Here is a 19315-nt window from a genome sequence, read left to right as displayed (position 1 = left end):
CAGAAGGACTAAGATACTCTCCCAGACAAGGCCTGATATAGATACACTGTGGTGTTTGACTGACTGCCATGGGGCGGAAAGGTAGAAAACTCCACACTAAAGGCCCAAGCACACAAGCTTGACCAAAGACTGAGGCTGGACCAAGATGACAGAGAACTCCCCTGGCACTCAACTCCAGCCTAGCAAGGAATGATTAACAAGAAAGAGCTACCTCTCAGTGAGTGGAGGCATGGGGGTGAGGGAAGTGAGACCATGGAAAGAGATCCCCTTTGTGGTTCAGGTCTGAAAACGGAGGCTGAAGCAAAATATTGAGAAAGAGACTCCATCACTCCAATCTGCACCCTAAGCACCAGGCATCACGATTGGAAACTGAAGGCAAGAAAAACAACAGAAAACACAAACCTAGCTCAGGTCCTAACTAAATTGACTCAGTTTTCTGATTTAACTGCCTGAGAGCAGGTATACCTATTTCCAGACATATATTCTATTTATTTTAGTATCTTGGTACCCAGTAAAAAATTATGAGGCACACGAACAAGCAAGGGAGGAAAAAACAAAACAAAACAAAAAAAACACAACCTCAAGAGACAAAGCAATCAACATAAGCACACTCAGAGATGACCTGGATTTTGGAACTATCAAATAGACTTTAAATAACTGTGACATATGTAAAAAGATCCAGTGGAAAATATGTACCACATGTACAAACAGATGGTAAATTTCAGCAGAGAGATGAAAACCAAAAAAAGGACTCAAGTAGAAAGTGCTATAAATAAATACATGGCATCAAGGGTAAATATAGAGAGAGATGAAGAGTTCCATTGATGGGGCCATCAGTAGACTTGAACCAGCTGAGGAAACAACCAGTGAAGCTGGAGATACTTTAATAGAAATCACCCAAAATGAAACATAGGCTAGGATATTATAAGAAAAAAAAAAACTATACTTCGTAAACATATGGACAAAACTCCTCACCAGATTATCAGTAAGTCAATTCAGCAATATATAAAGAGATAAGACCTCATGACTAAGTGGGGATTTATCATAGAAATTCAAGGTTGGTTTGACATTTCAAAATCGATTAGTGTATTTCATGTTATCAACAAATTTTTTAAAAAGACAATAAGATTATCTCAATAGATGCAGGAAAAGCATTTGACAAAATTCAAAATCCATTCATAATAAAAATTCTAAGAAAACTAGAAATTAAAGGTCATTTCCCCAACTTGATAAAGAGCATCTATGAAAAATTTATAGCTGATATCATAATTCATAGTGAAAGACTTAATGTTTTCCACCTTAAGATAAGGAGCAGGGCAAGAATATACCCCCTCATGACTTTTACTCAACATCATACTGTTAGGCCTAGCCAGTCATATAAGAAAAGAAAAAAATAAAGAACATACAGATTTTAAAGTAATAAGTTAAAATGCTTTTTTTCATGGTTGACATAATTGTCTACATAGAAAAACTCAGAGTCCAAATAAGCTATTAGAACCATAGGCGAGCTTAGAAATATTAATATTAAAAAATCATTTGTATTTCTCTATGTAGCTGGCTTATTTTTAGAATTGGAAATTGAAATTAGGGTAACAGTCCTGGTTACTATAGCATCAAAAATAGGAATTTTTTAAGTATATATCTAACAAAATATGTGGAATATTTTTATTGAAAACTAATATAACATTGATGAGAGACATCAAAGATCTAATAAATGGAGACATTTATGAGATAGGAGACTTATTTTGTAAAGATGTCAATTCTCTTTCAAATTGATATACAGATTCGAGCCATGCCAACGAAATTCAAAGTAAGGTTTTTTTGGAAAAATTGACAAACTGAGTGTCAAATTATTAGGCAAAGAAGTGAATAAGCAGAAAAGTAGGTGTAGGGTACAAGTATAAGCATCCTTATAAATCCTAAGAAATGGTAGGAGGAAATCCTTGCTACCGTAGGACAGGCAAAGACTCACACAGGGCACAAAAGCACAATTCACTAAAAACTTGATTAATTGGACTCAGTTAAAATTTAAAACTTTTTTCCTCACAAAAGACTATTCAAAACATAAAATTTATCCTTGGAGAAAATATTTGCAAAACACATAACTGATATAGGACAGATATCCAGAACATATAAATAATTCTCAAAACTCAATGGTAAGAAACCAAACGATCCAATTTTTATTTTTTATTATTTTTTTAAGATTTATTTATTTATTTGAGAGAGAGGAAGAGCACATGGGTGCCAGTTGAGGGGAGGGGCAGAGGGAGAGAATCTTCAGGCAAACTCCCTGATGAGCATGAAGCCCAACATGGGGCTCCATCTCACAACCCATGAGACCGTGACCTGAACCAAAACCAAGAGTCAGACACCTAACTGCCTGTGGCTACCCAGGTGCCCCAAACAAACAATCCAGTTTTTAAATAGTGAGCAAAATATTTGAACAGATTCTTTACCAAAAAAATATACAGCTGGCAAATAAAAACATTAAAAGATGCTTAATATCATTAGTCTTTAGAGAAATGCAGGTTAAAAACCAGAATGAGATCAGAGGCAGGATGGAAGGAAGGAAGGAAGGAAGGAAGGAGAGAGGAAGGGAGGGAGGGAAACTCGGGCAGTAATAAGTGTGGGTAAGGATGTGTGGAGCAACTAGAACTAGAACTCTAATTCAGCGCAGGTATGAATACAAGTTGATACAGACACTTTGGGAAACAGTTTGGCAATCTCTTATAAAGGTAAAAACACACTTAAAATGAAAAAATCAATCATTCCACTTCTAGTTATTTACCCACAAGAAATGAAAAATCTATGCCCACAAAAATGTTTCCAGGGGTTTTATTCGAAATCATGTCAAGTGTCCAAATGTTGAATAGATTTTTAAAATTTGTGGTACATAAATATAAGGAACTGCTATGTATCAATACACCTGCTGATAAGCACAACATGGATTACACTGCATTATACTACCACACTATACTAAGTGAAAGAAGCCAGACTCAAGATTCCATGATGTATGATTCCCTTTACAGGACATTTTGGAAAAGGCTAAACCATAGGGACAGAAGATTAGTGCCAGCCAGGGGCTGGGTTAGGGGAGGAGACTGAGCAGAGAAGAGAACAAGAAAATTAGTGGGGTGATGGAAATGCTCTGTGGCTTGACTGTAGTAAAGCTACATGATTTATACACTTGTAAAACCCTCATAGAACTCTACTGGGGTGAATTTTACTGTGCGTACAATAAAATCCACCTACAAATTGTAAACATAATTAAACATAGAAAATAATTAATTAAATTAACTTTAAAATACAATTCCTCTAATTGTACATCCTCTATGGGATATATTAGGGTTTTTCTCCCTAAGGGATATATTCTAAGGACAAAAAGAATGGAAAAAAAATTTTAAACGTAGTTATTCTTAGTGTTTGTAAGTAAAATTCGTATTGTAATTATGAAACTATTTTATATACAGTATAGGATAAAACAAGCAAATAAATATACTAATATTATTAGGAACTAATATTTGAACTATAAGAGAAAAACATTAATATGAAATTAAGTAAAAATCTTATAATTCTTTATTTTTAATTGGAATTCATATGAAGTCACAATTTATAGGCATTCTAGCATTGTCCACTAAAGCAGCTAGAAATAGTAACATCTCAATAAGAAAGAGCAGAGTTAATATTTAACTACTGATTTCTAAACTATGATTTCTCAACATTCCACAGTATAAGATACCACAGCTTGTTACAGTAATAGTTAATTCCAGGTTTGGGGCAAGGAAAACACAGAGACAGTGTAGTCTAAGAAAACAGCAAAGTGCTCAGATACTAATGGCACCATATCAAAGAAACACAAAAGCTTTCTTAGAGCAGCTTCCACTCACCAAATTGGGAACATTTGGGTGTCAAAAAGAACAAGGATGGCAATGAATCATAACACACTGAATTTTTTAAAATGAATCCATAATGATTACAGAGAAGGAGCAAGACTGACAAATAAAAAAATCTCTTCTTTGTACAAGAATACCAGTTAATAAATGAAAAACAAATAATAATATTAGAAAAATTACCATTTTGCAATCCCCAAGTAATAATTGTAGCAGGCAAGAAACACTGATGGATCATGAAAATATAAGATGAGAAGTTAGGGAACAGAAAGTCACACAGTCAAGTATTTCCCCACAGATTATTTATTAAAACCAAAGGGAGAAATGTACCTCACTCTAGAGAGACCACACTGGTCACTACTTCAATCAAGTGACCAGATTTAGGATTACCGGTGGTGGAGCAATCTGACATCAAGCACTCCTGGTGTAAAACATTAAGGAATATACAAAACCGATGTAATACTCTTGCCAAAGCACCCGAATCTAACAATGAAAAATCAAGCAGGCAAATCCACAATATAGAAAATTCCGTAAGAAGACTAGCCTGGATTCTTCAAAAAAGTCATTGTCATGAGAACAAAACCAAACAAACAGAAATGTGGGAGATTAAAAGAGAATGAAAGGGAAACAAAGGCAAAAATGAACTATTGGGACTTCATCAAGATAAAAAGCTTTCGCACGGCAAAGGAAACAGTCAACAAAACGAAAAGACAACCGACAGAATGGGAGAAGATATTTGCAAATGACCTATCAGATAAAGGGCTAGTATCCAAAATCTATAAAGAACTTATCAAACTCAACACCCAAAGAACAAGTAACCCAATCAAGAAATGGGCAGAAGACAGGAACAGACATTTCTGCAAAGAAGACATCCAAATGGCCAACGGACACGTGAAAAAGTGCTCAACATCACTCGGCATCAAGGAAATACAAATCAAAACCTCAATGAGATACCACCTCACACCAGCCGGAATGGCTAAGATTAACACACCAGGAAATCACAGATGTTGGTGAGGATGCAGAGAAAGGGGAACCCTTTTACACTGTTGGTGGGAATGCAAGCTGGTGCAGCCACTCGGGAAAACAGTATGGAGGTTCCTCAAGAAGTTAAAAATAGAGCTACCCTATGACACAGCTACTGCACTACTGGGTATTTACCCCAAAGATACAAATGTAGTGATCCAAAAGGGCACATGCACCCCAGTGTTTACGGCAGCAATGTAGCCAAACTGTGGAAAGAGCTCAGATGTCCATCGACAGATGAATGGATAAAGAAGATGTGATATATATACGCAGTGGAATATTATGCAGCCATCAAAAGGAATGAGATCTTGCCATTTGCAACAACGTGGATGGAACTAGAGGGTATTATGCTAAGCAAAATAAGTCAATCAGAGAAAGACAGTTATCATATGATTTCACTCATATGTGGAATTTAAGAAATAAAACAGAGGAGCATAGGGGCACCTGGGTGGTTCAGTCAGTTAAGTGACTGCCTTTGGCTCAGGTCATGATCCTAGGGTCCTGGGATCGAGCCCCACGTCAGGCTCCCTGCTCAGTGGGGAGCCTGCTTCTCCCTCTTCCTCCTCCTTGTGCTCTCTGTCTTGCTATCTCTCTCTTTCTCTCTAATAAAAAAAACAAAAAAATATTTTTTACAAAAAACAGAGAAGCATAAGGGAAGGGAAGGCAAGGAAAAATAAACAAGACGAAATCAGAAAGGGAGACAAACTCTAAGAGACTCTTACTCATCGGAAACAAACTGAGGGTTGCTGGAGGGGAGGGGGGTGGGAGGATGGGGTAACTGGGTGGTGGGCATTAAGGAGGTCACGTGATGTAATGTGCACCGGGTGTTACATAAGACTGATGAATCACCAACCTCTACCTCTGAAACTAATAATACACTATGTTAATGAATGAATTTAGATTAAAAAAAAAAGATTAAAGGAGAATGAAAAGACCACCAGATGCAGTGCATCAACCATACCTGAGTCTTACATCAATCAATCGACCAATCAATCAATACAACAAAAGACACTTGAGAATTGGAGAAATTTTAATATGGACTTCATGCTAAATGATATAATGGACTTGTTGTTACTTTGGGGGATATGATAATGTTTCTGTGGTTACATCCTTACACTTAGGAGAGACATGATAAGGTCCACAGAGGTGAAGAGTCACAGCGTCTGCAACTTACTTGCAAGTAGTTCAGTAAAAATATATAAATAGATAAATAAGAGAAAAATGTGAATAAGCGATACATCTAGTTATGAGGTCTATGGATTTTGTTTGTTTGTTTGTTTGTTATACTAGTCTTTACCTTGTACGTAATTTGGAAATTTTAACAATAAGAAGTTTGAAGAAAAACTAACTGCCTCGATCAGTGAAGCCCAGGCCGGGCTGGGCCTAACTGCCCCATACTGAACAATGCATCTTGTATTGTGGTTGGGAGGAAGGGGTGAGCTTCTGAGGCTCCTACCCAGGGAGGGCTCTGGAGCTGCTGGGAAAACCTGAGGCACTGATCTCTATCCCTAGGATTCTACTGCCCAAGGCCAGGGTACAAACTGTATTTTCCTCAATTGAGAAGCTGGAAGACGCATACAATACTGAATAACCGAAGCCTATGCTTCCCAGCAGTTTGAGAAGAGGCACTGGGCCAAAAGGTTATTAGTTTTAATTTTAGCTAAACCACTGGCAAAAATGTATGGCTGCCCTCAAATTCCTTGGGAATGGATGGAAAGCACAGGCTTCACTGGAAACCCGCAGCAAGACTGCAATGAGATTGCTTTGGGAAGTCATTTTTATCCATTAATCGGCGTCAACAAACAATCATTCATCATTACGCATCTCTCCTTAATCTTTAGTATCACATCTAATCAAATTTAGATACAAGAAAAGACAAAAACTTGGTATAAAATTCCATTGCTTTTTAAAAATCTCGTCAAGATTTGTGAAACTACATTTTTTTTTTTTTTTTTTTTGGTTTTGTTTTTCTTCTTCCCTGGATGTGTTATAGAGGACTAGATGTTCCTCAAAGAATATTGTGGGGAGAGAGGGCCGGGGCTGGGCAGAGAGATGAAAACAGCAACTTTTCCAATGAAACAAATGGAGAAAGTTCTCCAAGACACATGTATACAAAGGGCCCATCCCAATCAAAGGACTCGATCTGATCCACTCCAATTAGAAGAGTATGCTTTGAATACTCAATTTTAATAAAATTCAAGCCAGGCCTTTTGTTGCTCAATCTTTTTAACCAGGTGCCAAAAATCTGGCCAAATGTATGGAAGTGGATTCCTCTTCTATGAACTGCCATAAGAACTTTGATGTTTATGCCTAGTAGAAGGAATCTAGGTTGATTACCCTCTCTTCCAAAAGACCATCCCTTTCTTGGTAGAGAGCATTCCTCCTGATTTATCCAGCTTGGAAAGACACCATGAACTTGGCATTCCAAACCTGCTTATTAAAGATCCCTTCCTTTTTTTGGATCAATCTTAAAAATCAAAGACTGTCACACAACAAAGTAATTTGCAATTTTTTTCTCCTGAAAAAAAATTTTTAAGATAACCCAAACGTACTCTATAATTGCATTTTCAGTTCATTATTATTATTATTTAAGATTTTATTCTTTGAGAAAGAGGTAGAGAGAGAGCCAGAGAGAGCACAAGCAGGGGGAGGGGCAGAGGGAGAGGGAGAAGCAGCCTCCCCACTGAGCAGGGATCCCAATGCGGGACTCGATCCCAAAACCCTGGGATCATGAACTGAGTCGAAGGCAGACGCTTAACCGACTGAGCCACCCAGGCGACCCTGCATTTTCAGTTCATTATTATTCTTTTTAAAAGCAACAAAATGAAAACTCTATCCCTTTGATACTAGGGTTTGTAATTCCAAAAGTGAGTTTCCTTTGTGTTTCTCAACCGACCTGAGATTTCTCCTGACAAACTTTTCTTGCACAATGTACTTACGGCCCATTGTTCTTAAGACTTTGTTGTATAATTTAAAAAATATAACTAACTGGATATTCCAATGAAAATTCATGTAAATACCTCAGTACATAACATTTTTTTAACGAGTTGCTACATATAGCACCTCATTCCTGTTAGCACTCAGTACAAACATCTTGTCTTAATTCAACAGCTTGAATTTTCTTCAGACCTTGAGCACTCGATTAATTTCTGAATCTCAGCTGACACTGCCCTAAAAGGGTGAAAAAATCCATCACTCTGATGTCATTCCAGATAAGACCAGCACAGGTTTTAAAATGCTTGTCTTGCATGTGGGACTGGAATTTAAGACATCCTATATAGAAAATTCTTGAACAGCAACCGGGAAGTTAGTCGTGGACCTAGGCACTAGAAAAACATGTTTGTTTTTTGATACCTCTGCAAGGTAAATTTCATTATCCCCTCATTAAAGATTATATTGGTAATTATACAGCACCCATCATCATCACTTGTAAAGAGAATGCTAGATGCATTGTTTATTTTATGCATAGGTTCAGCCAACCAAACATGCTAAACCACTTAACGCAGTTTATTGACACTGGCAAGGAACAACAATTTAGAAAAGCAAATGACGCAGATTGTATATTGTGGAGTTTTCAAGGTTTCTCTCCCCCTTTCCCCACCCTGCCCTACTTTTCTTTAGAACAGCTTTCTACATTGAAAACATGTCAAAAATTTGGAAAGCAACAAGCAATCAGGTATTTTTTTTTCTCCTGAAGCTATGATTTGATTTTGTGCCGATCTCAAGCTGTGGATCTTTGAAATTTAACCAGTTTTACTCATCCAAAATATGAAGATCCATCCAACAATAAATACCTATATTTGTCACGTCTTCAAGCTTGAGCCAGTGAGCAAAAATCAAGTTAAAGCTTTATGGAGAGCAACTTTGTAACCACCAAATTTCAAGGCAAACAAATAAAGAACATTAATATCATTCACGTATTTAGTTTTAGTTTTGGCGAAATACTACAGTTAATTTTATGTTCTATATGAAAAAAATAATACTAGCCTCAGTCCACAATCACCTATATGAATAGATTTCCTTTAAAAGACAATATATGAAATTTAGAGTATGTATTGTAGCACAATCTAGAACTATGTGATATGATGATTATTTCATCACTGATCATTACTGCATCATCAGACCTCATCAGTTAACATTTTGGCATGGAGGTAATGTTACATAGTGGATGAGAACACAACCAAACTGGATTTTGTCTGGTCATTCACCAGTTCTGTGACCATAGACAAGTTAACTGGTCTTCCTCTGCCTCAGTTTCCTTGTCTGCAAAATGGGGATGATAATATCTTCTCCTAAGTAGACTGTATCAAGATTTCAATAAGAAAAACCTGCAAAATCATTAGCACAGCTCCCAGCACATAACAAACAGTTATTGATAGCTATTTCTTTTAAACTCTAGATGCTGTCTTTCTAAAATAGTATTTGGCTTAGTTCACAGAACAAATACATTGTTCTAGTGCACCAGCAGATAGTTCCTTGAGAAACCCTGATTTTTTTTCTGACCTCATCTGATACGTGTCTAGCCTGCTAGGGCTTCTGTATTCCTATAGACTAGGAAGGTAGTACTTGCTTGCTAGGTGCATTATGTTTGGTATATCATCAGTCCTCACACTAATTATATGAAGCAGGAATCAGGACTATTTCATTTTACAGATTAAGAAACAGTGGTTTAGAACCCTAAGGTTACATAAGCAGGTTAAGTGGTGGAGGCAGCATTCAAATCTGTGAAATCTGATGTTAAGTAATAATCACCACCTTAATATGTCAGGTCCTATATAAGGGGAAAACAGTATTTAGAAGGTGCTCAGGAAACCAGGTACTTGAGACTCACCTTATGGAGAGAGAGGAAGGTGAGCTCAGTGACGCTTGTAATCTGTGTTTTAGCATCTGCAGGACAACCGAAATATCTCTTGCTTCAAGAGCAACCAGTCTCCCGGCTGACGATCACATCAGTATGCACCACACACATTTGAATCACATTCCAAGTCAGCTGTTGATTCTGCCTTCTGATCCTGGCGCACGAAAACAAAATCCAAATACACGCAGCTAATATATTACCCTCCAATTCGTAGATGATTAGATTGTCTCGGGGAGAGAGCAATGGGTTAAATGTCCATTTCTACCTGGACAAGCTGAACTGCTCTGAGATTCTGGGCCAATACCAGCGGCTGCCCTGGTTCTCATCCTTGTGCAGAGTTTGGACCCCACGGAGTGTAAAGTAGACCTAGCACTTTGTGTTTATTAACTTGGTTCTCCCGCACGTGAATCCTATCTGTGACCACCCGCACCTTGTGGAGGAGAAAACGGAGGCAGGGAACCTTCCAATAACAACTCAAGTCGCACTGCACAGTGGACACCTGGCATGCGGGGGCCGAAGCCAGCGGGCGCCACCGCACAGCCTCAGTCTCCCGGCCTGTGGAACACAAGCCTGGGAAGGAAAACAGCCAGTGCCCAGCACTTTTGACTTAATGATGGTATCTCTCTCTCTCTTTCTCTCTCTCTCTCTCTCTCTCTCTCTCACACGTGCACACACACACACACACACACACACACACTCATGCCTTCACTTTTACCTCAAAGTCTCGGATACATTTAGATTAAAAAACAAAAAAGGAGGGGCGCCCGGGTGGCTCAGTCGGTTAAGCGTCTGCCTTCCGCTCAGGTCATGGTCCCAGGATCCTGGGATTGAGTCCCACATTGGGCTCCCTGCTCAGCAGGAAGCCTGCTTCTCCCTCTCCCACTCCCCCTGCTTGTGTTCCCTCTCTTGCTGTGTCTCTGTCAAATAAATAAATAAAATCTTAAAAAAAAAGAAAAGATGAGCAAGTTTTGGAGATGAGTAACTGTTATCCATCCACGATGGTTGCACAAGGTGAATGTACTCAACCGCATGCCACTGAACTATAGACTTCCAAATGGTTAAAATAGTAAATTGTGTTATGTATAAATTTGGCCCCTACAATAAAAAAAAATAAAAATAAAAATAAAAAAACAGCAGAAGCCAAAGGAGAAAACATGCGTTGGGATTATCTGACCCAAAGTGCCAATCGCATGGAGAAGCCCTGGGTGACAGAACATGTGACAGATGAGGGACATCCTGTATTGCTTTGACTGGTTTTACTTTCACAGTTTGAGTATTTGCTGTCTGCCCTTTCCCAGAGAGAATACAGGACAGAGTTTGGTTAAGCTCCTGAGAGATTCAGCAGTTTCTAAAGGAAAGGTGCTTATTTCGGTAGGCACTCTGAATTTCCATGGCCTGGGATAAACGTTTTATCAAATAATGATGGTCGTGGTCCAAAGGAGTTTCCAGGCTGAGATGGCCCTGTCATCTCTGTGTTTTGGAGGAAAAGTGATTTAGTTACAATATTATCTCTGCTGGTTCATTCAAAATTACAGAACAACATTCGAGTGAGAACAGATTTTCAGATTTAGAAGATAACTTTTGCCCATTAATCAGCAGCTGGAAAATAAGAACAAAAACCTTGGAAAAAGCTAAAACCCAAAACTGTCACATCCAGGACTTCTGTCCATAAGGATCCCATCTCTCAGTGAATCAAAACCTTACTCTTGAAGGTCGGGGTTTTCATACCAACCAAGATAAATAAAACTATTAATTTTTTTTTCAGAACGTCTGCTAGAAATATAAGTCCACATACCTGCTGTTTTTTTAAAAAAATCTGGTCTTAAAAATGGAAAATAAAATTTAATACCATGTTATTACTTACAGTTGTCATTGGCAGAGCTTCTGGCTGCCTTCTGAATTTTCAAGCACCACCCAGAGTTGTTTTTGTTTCAAAAAGGATTTTTCCCTCAAGATTTTATGAAGATCTCTAAATAGAATTGCATGCAGTCCTATGAAGGGTATATTTTATTCATTTCACTTCCAGTTTGATTCTTACAATGTGAACTTTGTAATTTTCCAGAAAGAAAAAGCTGTATGCCGTGTGATACTGCTATTATGCTATGTGGATCTATAGGATTTACACTGTACAAACCTGCGTGGGCCTGTGCCTGGAAATCGTCTCTAAACCCTTCATCCATACAGACCCCCGGGGGGGCTTTATCTTTGGAACCAAAATGCTGGAAAATTGTTTGTAATATTTAAGCTTTTACTTCGTAAACCTGTTGATGGTGATAATAATAGGGATATGTGAGACAAAGTAAAACAGTTTGTGTAACACTTTTTTGAAAGACTTAAATTATTTCTAGAAGTCTTAGCAAACCTTCCTTTCAATCACCTATTTCACAAGTACATATTGAGCACCCTGCATGTGCTAGACACTGTTTTAGGCAATGGAAATACAAAGGTGAACAAAGACAGACTTGGTTCCGTGTTTGCAAAACTACCTTTTTTAGTATGAGGGTTAGACCTTATACTGCTTATTAAACATAACTCATTAAACTGTGAATCGTTTAATTATCGCCATAAGTGCTACAGAGAAAAGTGGAGGGTGCTATGAAAGTTTAACTGGAGAATCTCACCTTGTCTGAGGGTCAGGGTCAACTTCTTCAGAAAGGGATGCCTGAGCTCAGCATCCCCCATAGACCTATCCAAGAGTCCCCAGACCTACACTTTAAAGAAGCCCATATTTCCCATTGGAGACCATGCTCAGGGTGCCCTGAACCTCTAAATCCCCAACTGAAGGACCTCATCTGGGTCTAACATCCCAAAGGGGCAAAGTATGAATACCCTAGATTTCAGGGGGCTGCTTGCATTGGTGTGAGCATGAACAGGCTTTGATGTGCACACTGGGCTGCTCCCAGTCCTTTCACAATGTGCAAAGGAACCAAGGGTGGGGAAAGAAGGGAGATGAGGCTTTGGCCACTAGCAAAGAACCATGAGTTGTTGTCCTTATATCCCAACACTGTCATGTGGAACTCCAGGGGGTCTGAGAAGTCTACATTCTGTCTGTAGCATGTGAACCTCCATTTGCACTCTTGTTTTGAGCCCTAAAAATGTTATGGGTGGTCCCCGTTGATCTGGGCCTGGCAAGACGAGTTGGCGTTGACTGGACAAGGAGAGAAGGAGCATTCTGGGCAGAGGGGCCCACTCAGGTGATGGCTTTGAGGTGGGGAGGAAGAATGATGTGTTTAAGAACTGAGAGGAAGCCACTGCCTCTGGGATACAGAGAAACTCACCGTAGCCTGGCTAAAGAACTTCCCAGAACAACAGAAGAATGTCTTTGAAGGAACATACTATACTATGTGACCATAAATGAAAGCTCTCTGCAGCATATTTTTGAATAGCTATTTAAAAAGCATGAAAGAATTCATATTGCTAAACCAAAATTTCTATAGAATATATACAAAAACATTGAAACAGGTGCTTGAAAATAATTTTCTTTCAAATACTGAATTATCAGTGCTCCATTATCATCATAATCCCATGATGTATAGACAATCATCTCCCACGTTCCTCAAGTCTCAAGCCTAGGAAGTGGGTTCTGTTCCCATTGTTACTCCACCTCAATTTTTACATCCAATAAGTATTCATAATATTCATTCACCTCTTTACTAATTTAACTCAGCTGTAGTTTCCTCAGCAGCAGTATTGGAATAATATTATAATAGAGATGTTCAGAGGATGAAACAAGCTGATATATAAAAAGTACTCAGAACAACACCAGGAAACCACTAGGCTCATAACAGGATGATATGGTCCCTGGACCCATAGGAGCTTCCAATCACAGAAAAGCGAACATGTAAGTAATTCTGTGGTAAGTATAGAAGAGCAGCAAGATTCTAAAACCACAGAGAAGGAACTGATTCATCCTACCTGTACAACAGAGTAAGGTTTCACAGGGAGGAGATATTTGGCCAGAAGCCCAGAGGGAAAAGGACAGCTACCTTCCTTGGCAAAAGGGATGACATGACAGCATGGGGTAGAAGAATGTGTTGGGAAAGATTGGCTCATCGGGTTGACAGAGAATGGAAGGGTCTAGTGTTGAGAGTTGAGTATGCTGGGACTCAGAGTTGAGCCAGAGGAAGGGAATTGTAGAAGTTGGACCTTTATTTGGTAGGGCAGTGTTTCTCAAAGGGTGGCCATTGGTTATTAGAATCTCCTGGGGCAGCTTGTTAAGAATAAGGCTCCCTGGGTCCACTCCAGACATCACGAACTGGAATATGGGGCCTGGGGCACCTTAACAAGTTTTCCAGGTGATTCTTGTTTATCCTCATGGTTGCAATACCATGAGGAGTTAAAGGAAGATTTTCAAGCGTATAATTCATACAATGAGCTTTGTCTTACAAAGTGGCTAGCTAGCGGCGACCCAGTGGCTTATTTGGTTAAGTGGTAGACTCTTGATTTTGGCTCAAGTCATGAGCTCAGGGTCCTGAGATCGAGCTATGTATCAGACTCCATGCTCAGCAGGGAGTCTGCTTCAGGATTCTCCCCCACTTTCTCTTCCTCTGCCCCTTCCACCTCTCTCTCTCTCCCTTAATTAAATAAATGAATCTTAAAAAAAAATCAAGTGGCTAGCGATAGCCATACTATTGAGAAAACCAAGACGCTCCCCTTTCAGAAGAAAAATACCTACTCAGGAATGTGGGTTTCCCTCCCAGAAAATAAATTGGTGTCAGACGCTTATTGGCTAGATGTGGGGGGGAAATCTCAAAGCAAATATATTTTTTCTTATATTATTCTCACTGTTCCCTGGGACACTGACGTCCAATGGGGAAAAGATACAAATTCTCCTAAAAATAAGACTTGTTAGTTTTTCCCGATTATGGAACACCTATTAAAGACCCCTAACCTAAAACAGCCTCAGGGTTTGTGAAACGCTACTGAGAAGACAACATAAGTCAACAAAGAAATGACTAATGTGAAAATTGGTAACGTTTCAGATTTCTAGGAATTAATGTCAATGAACTGCAGCACATTTAAGCCTTCTTCCTTAAGATGCATTATCCTAAAACATTATGTATTACTCAGCGCAAGCTCCTTATGCTTAAGATTTTTAGTTTGACAACTCTCTTTCCAACGAGCCTGAGTGTTTAATAAAGAGAATAAAGAGTTTGTGGAAACCTAAACACATCACAAAGTTCTGTTTTTTTTTTATTATTACCCTTTATTTTATGGAACATAACATTTTCAAAGCAAGTTTAAAATGGGAAAATTCTTGTAATATGATAAAAGGAGAGGCAAATATACAAAATAAAAATTTTTGTACATATACTATATATATACATATATGTGTACATGTGTATATAAGTATGTGTATATATACAGTTATTATTAAAACTAGATCCCTAAGTATAGAGTAAAGATTAGAAGAATATAAAGTATCAGTTAACTTTTTGATTCCAGGGATGCTGACATTATCAGTGATTTCTGGTTCCTTCTTTGTGCTTTTCTATAATTTTGGAAACTTCAAAAATGAACTCACCTTAGTTTTATCATTTGAAAAAGCCCCCAGACTTGTGCATGGTGATGGGGGGGTGGGAGGTGCAAGAAGCAAGAAAGAGTCCCTGGCAGTCCGTAGGGAGTACCTTGGGCCCGGAGAAAGATGAAACCTCCCCAAGACCCAAAGCAGAACGAACTTTTCCTTCATCTGTGCTCCCGTCTCTGTCGGGATCTGCCTCGTCGCTCAAGAGTGAGTTCTTGGAGGTCGGGAACTGCATGTAACTCCTACCTGCCAGTTTGGGTGGAGTCTGGCCCAAAGATGTTCCAAGGTGGTTTCAGTGAGTGGCCGCTCTTTGGTTCCTCGGAAGCGGGAGCTGACATCTCATCCTGTGGAGCTGGGCTCTGGATCCTGTTGTCCAGAGGTGCCCACTTCACCTTGGGAGCTGATCTCCAGCCCAGGCAGGGTGAAGAGAAATGCTGACTTCGTGCTCCACTCCGGAGAGCTGTAGGCAGGGCTAGTTTTCCGGTGTTAGGATCTAAGGAGAGAGCTCCCTGCTCTAAAATACCCACGCTGGCTCCCAGCATTTTACCATCATAGCTTCATTCCTTCAGGATCTGAATTCTTATAACAGTTCCCTATTAAAAGGAAAATGCCTCCAGGAGGCATTAAGCCCTTGTCAACAAACACCTTGCTTATTAACCAACACCTGAGCTGCCAGCCATCTGAAAGCAAGAGTCTGTTGGGAAGTCCCTTCTTGGAGAGGTGGGGAAATGGCAGAGGGTAAGGGCAGCTGGAGGACACCTGGGACCTTAGAGCGACTGGGCTCAGAGTGTCACAAGATGTCTTGGCCTGGCGGTCAAGGGGAAGACCCAGAGGGACACATGGCAGGTAGGAGTCCTCTGGGCCTCAGTTCTCCAGCCTTCTGGGTAGTTTTGCTTTCTCGTCAAATGCACGAGACTAGGAATAGAAAACTAATTGGTAAGGAGTTGGGTTGTGTTTCTTGTTTGTTTGTTTGTTTGTTGTTGCTGTTGTTTGGTTTGTTTGCTTGCTTGCTTGCTTGGTTTTAGGTTTGTTTTGGTTTGGGTTTTTTTGTTTGGGGGGGTTTGGAAATAAAATTGGTTGTGATTTTTTGAGTCACAAGCTTTCACATTCAGTGTTTGGGCCCCAAGTATGCATCTCAGCATTTAAATTAATAATTCTTTGTCTTACATTATTTAATCAACACATATTTAACACCTCTCATTTCTCTACAAAATTCAAAGCCTTCATTTCCTAAGCATTTTTAAAAATGTTCTCTGAAAGTCTTTCTGTTGGTCTGTATCTTTTTGGAAATGCCAGACTAGAGAAATATGCTGGATTTTCCCACTTTTGTGTGTATTATTAGCCATCATGGGAGAGCTAAACAGCACTCTGGATTGAGTAAGATCGCCTGAACAGTTTTCAAATATTTGGGGTTCAAAAAAACCCAAAATGTGTTTTGCCAAAGCATTTGCTTTTCTCTTCATTTTCTTTAAACCCGTGTTTATTTCAAGGAGCATTTATTCCATGTGTTTTTAATGCATTTACACTCCGTTCATTAAAATGCTACTCTATAATAGTTCCTTGGCATCCAAGAGACCCGTGGAGCCCTTCTGCTTTGAAGGGGTAGGTGTGCTGTACCCACCCCACCCCACAGTCTGGAATGGCTTAGCTCCTTCCTGGAGCCCGGGGAGTCTAGGACACGGAAGGCCTGGCACGCAGAGCACTTGTGCCCCAGGCCCTGGTACCATGTACTGCCGTCTACCTCTGCTGTGCACACGGGCCAGTTAGTAGTCAGGAAGGTCCCTCATAGTTTAGGACTTGGTCAGAATCTAAGTGTTTCAGAATTCCATCCCTACCTTGTGAATCCTGGTGACACTGAGGACTTAAGGGCCAGGCTGCAGGCCGCATGGCCTTATTAACTATCAATACTGAGATGGAGGGTGTGATTAGGCACTGAGGATGTCCCCACTGTCTCCATTACTGTAGTGGCCGGGAGTGACTCTACTCTCTAGGAGAGTTAATACGAACCTGTTGGGTAGAAATTGCTCAGTAGGTCACAAAAGACACCCTTGATGGGCCATCGCCCCATTGTGTTCTAGATGCATGGCCCCACCCTGAATGCAACCGCATGGAAAGGAGTGAGATGCCGATAAAATAAATGGTCAGAAGAAGGATGTTTGCAGCCTGATGTTTATGGGTCAATGGATTAGCTCGGAGTAGTCTGTTCCCAAAATAAAATGTCTCCATGCGTGCTTGTGGTGGTTCTCCGTTGACACGGTCATACCACTTGTCAAGAACTGGGCTAAATTCTCTACATTGTTACCCCACTTAGTTGTCACCACAGTCCCCTGAGGTAGACATTATCATCCCCACCTTGCCGATGAGCAAAATGAGGTGCAGGACAAAGCCACTTGCCTCGCGTCCTGTGGTGGAGCTGTGGTCAGCGGTGGGCAGGGTTTTCTTTGACTCAGACCTGCCAGGTTGGCATTTCCTAGGCCAGTCCAGGCCTGAAGCTGGGCCTTCCTTCACTGGAATGCCCCAAGTATCACCTCTTTACTGGAGACCGGCCCTGGAAGAAAAGTAATTATTTTGATAGGTCTTAGTGAGTTAGGGAAACTGAAGGACTCCATAAAAATCTGCTTTTTCTCCTTTTCCTGCTTCTATTCTTGCTAGGACCTGCACTCCCACCCCACTTGGCACATGCCTCAGAATGCAAATAGTGTATGTCCTCCTCATAAGGGATAAGGAGTTAATGATTTCTTTAGACTAGATAACATCTAGGGAAGGACCAGGTGAGAATGACCAGAGGAAGTCATCTTATGCATAGTCCGGACCAGCAGGGCTTGACATCTTGATGCCAAGACCCACTAGCTCCAAAGAATAATACCTGGGCTCTTGTCTTTGTTCTAACCGGTTCCTGCATGCCTGAGGGGACACATCCACCCAACTACTGTCCTCAGTAAAAACCCCAGACCCCAACAAAGTCAAGACTCATGCTCGTTTCCTTTCCAAGTCTCCCAGATGCTTGGTCTGTATCTGCACTCTCTCTATATCTTCAGTAATCCCTGCTCTCACTTCCTGCTGGCTCACCTTTGATTTCCATCCTTCAGGAAGCCAAAGACCCTCTTGGCTGGTCCTGTGGGATCCTCTCTGGGTCCTTGGACCTAGCCTGCTGGCATCATCTAGAAAAGGGCAGTGCTGAGGCCGGGGAGGAAATTTCCAAGGGCCAATCTCAGCATTAGAAGTGACTCAGATTCTTCTGTCCATCTTCCCTAAACTCTTTCTCTATCAAGACAAAAATATGTGCTCCAGTTACTGATTGTCCCTCTTCAAGTGTATGTCACAGCATGGAAGACAATCTTCCAGATGTGGTCTGGCCAGCACCAAAGGGTAGGGCTGCCTTTGCCTGCTTTCAACACTCAAAGTCTGTTAACAAAACTCCAATAGCTCTGCTTCCCCAGCCCACCCATTATGTGGCTGCCTCGTGTCACTGTGGCCTCACACTCAGCTACCAGTTAACAAACACTCTAACCTCTTACTCATTTACTTACTTCTTTCTTATTTTCTCATTCCCCACCAGCACCCATCCCTGTTAGGTTCCAAGTAGTCTACACACATCTTCCTGTTCCTGAGCTACCTGTGTCAAGTTTCTCATGTTCTCAGCTCCAATGGATCTGGCTGCCCATTTCATTCAAAGTCCTTTCTCATTTGCAGCAAATACAGACATGGGCCAGTGAGGAGGAGTGCAGTTTTTGGCACCTGTCTGTGTACTTCTTTACCATCTCTGTTAAAATCCCTAAACTTTCTTGTTCTTCTCACTCCATGAATGTTTTAAGAAATATCCCTTTCCAATGTCTCCGGTATTTTTAGAAAATTCAGCTCATTGTGACACTGTGTCTACCTGAGATTTTTGTCACAGGCCAGGCCATGATTTTGGTATCCTCCTTAATTTGAGGGGCCTCCTTCCACCTTGAGGACGAGTCCTTCCCTAGCTGCAAGAGCATCCTGGGAAGTCATGATGATTTCTTGAACCTTTCCTTC

The sequence above is a fragment of the Zalophus californianus genome, chromosome 2 (genome assembly GCF_009762305.2).
Source record: "Zalophus californianus isolate mZalCal1 chromosome 2, mZalCal1.pri.v2, whole genome shotgun sequence".
Taxonomy (NCBI): Eukaryota; Metazoa; Chordata; class Mammalia; order Carnivora; family Otariidae; genus Zalophus; species Zalophus californianus.
Note: the sequence above shows the minus strand (reverse complement) of the source record.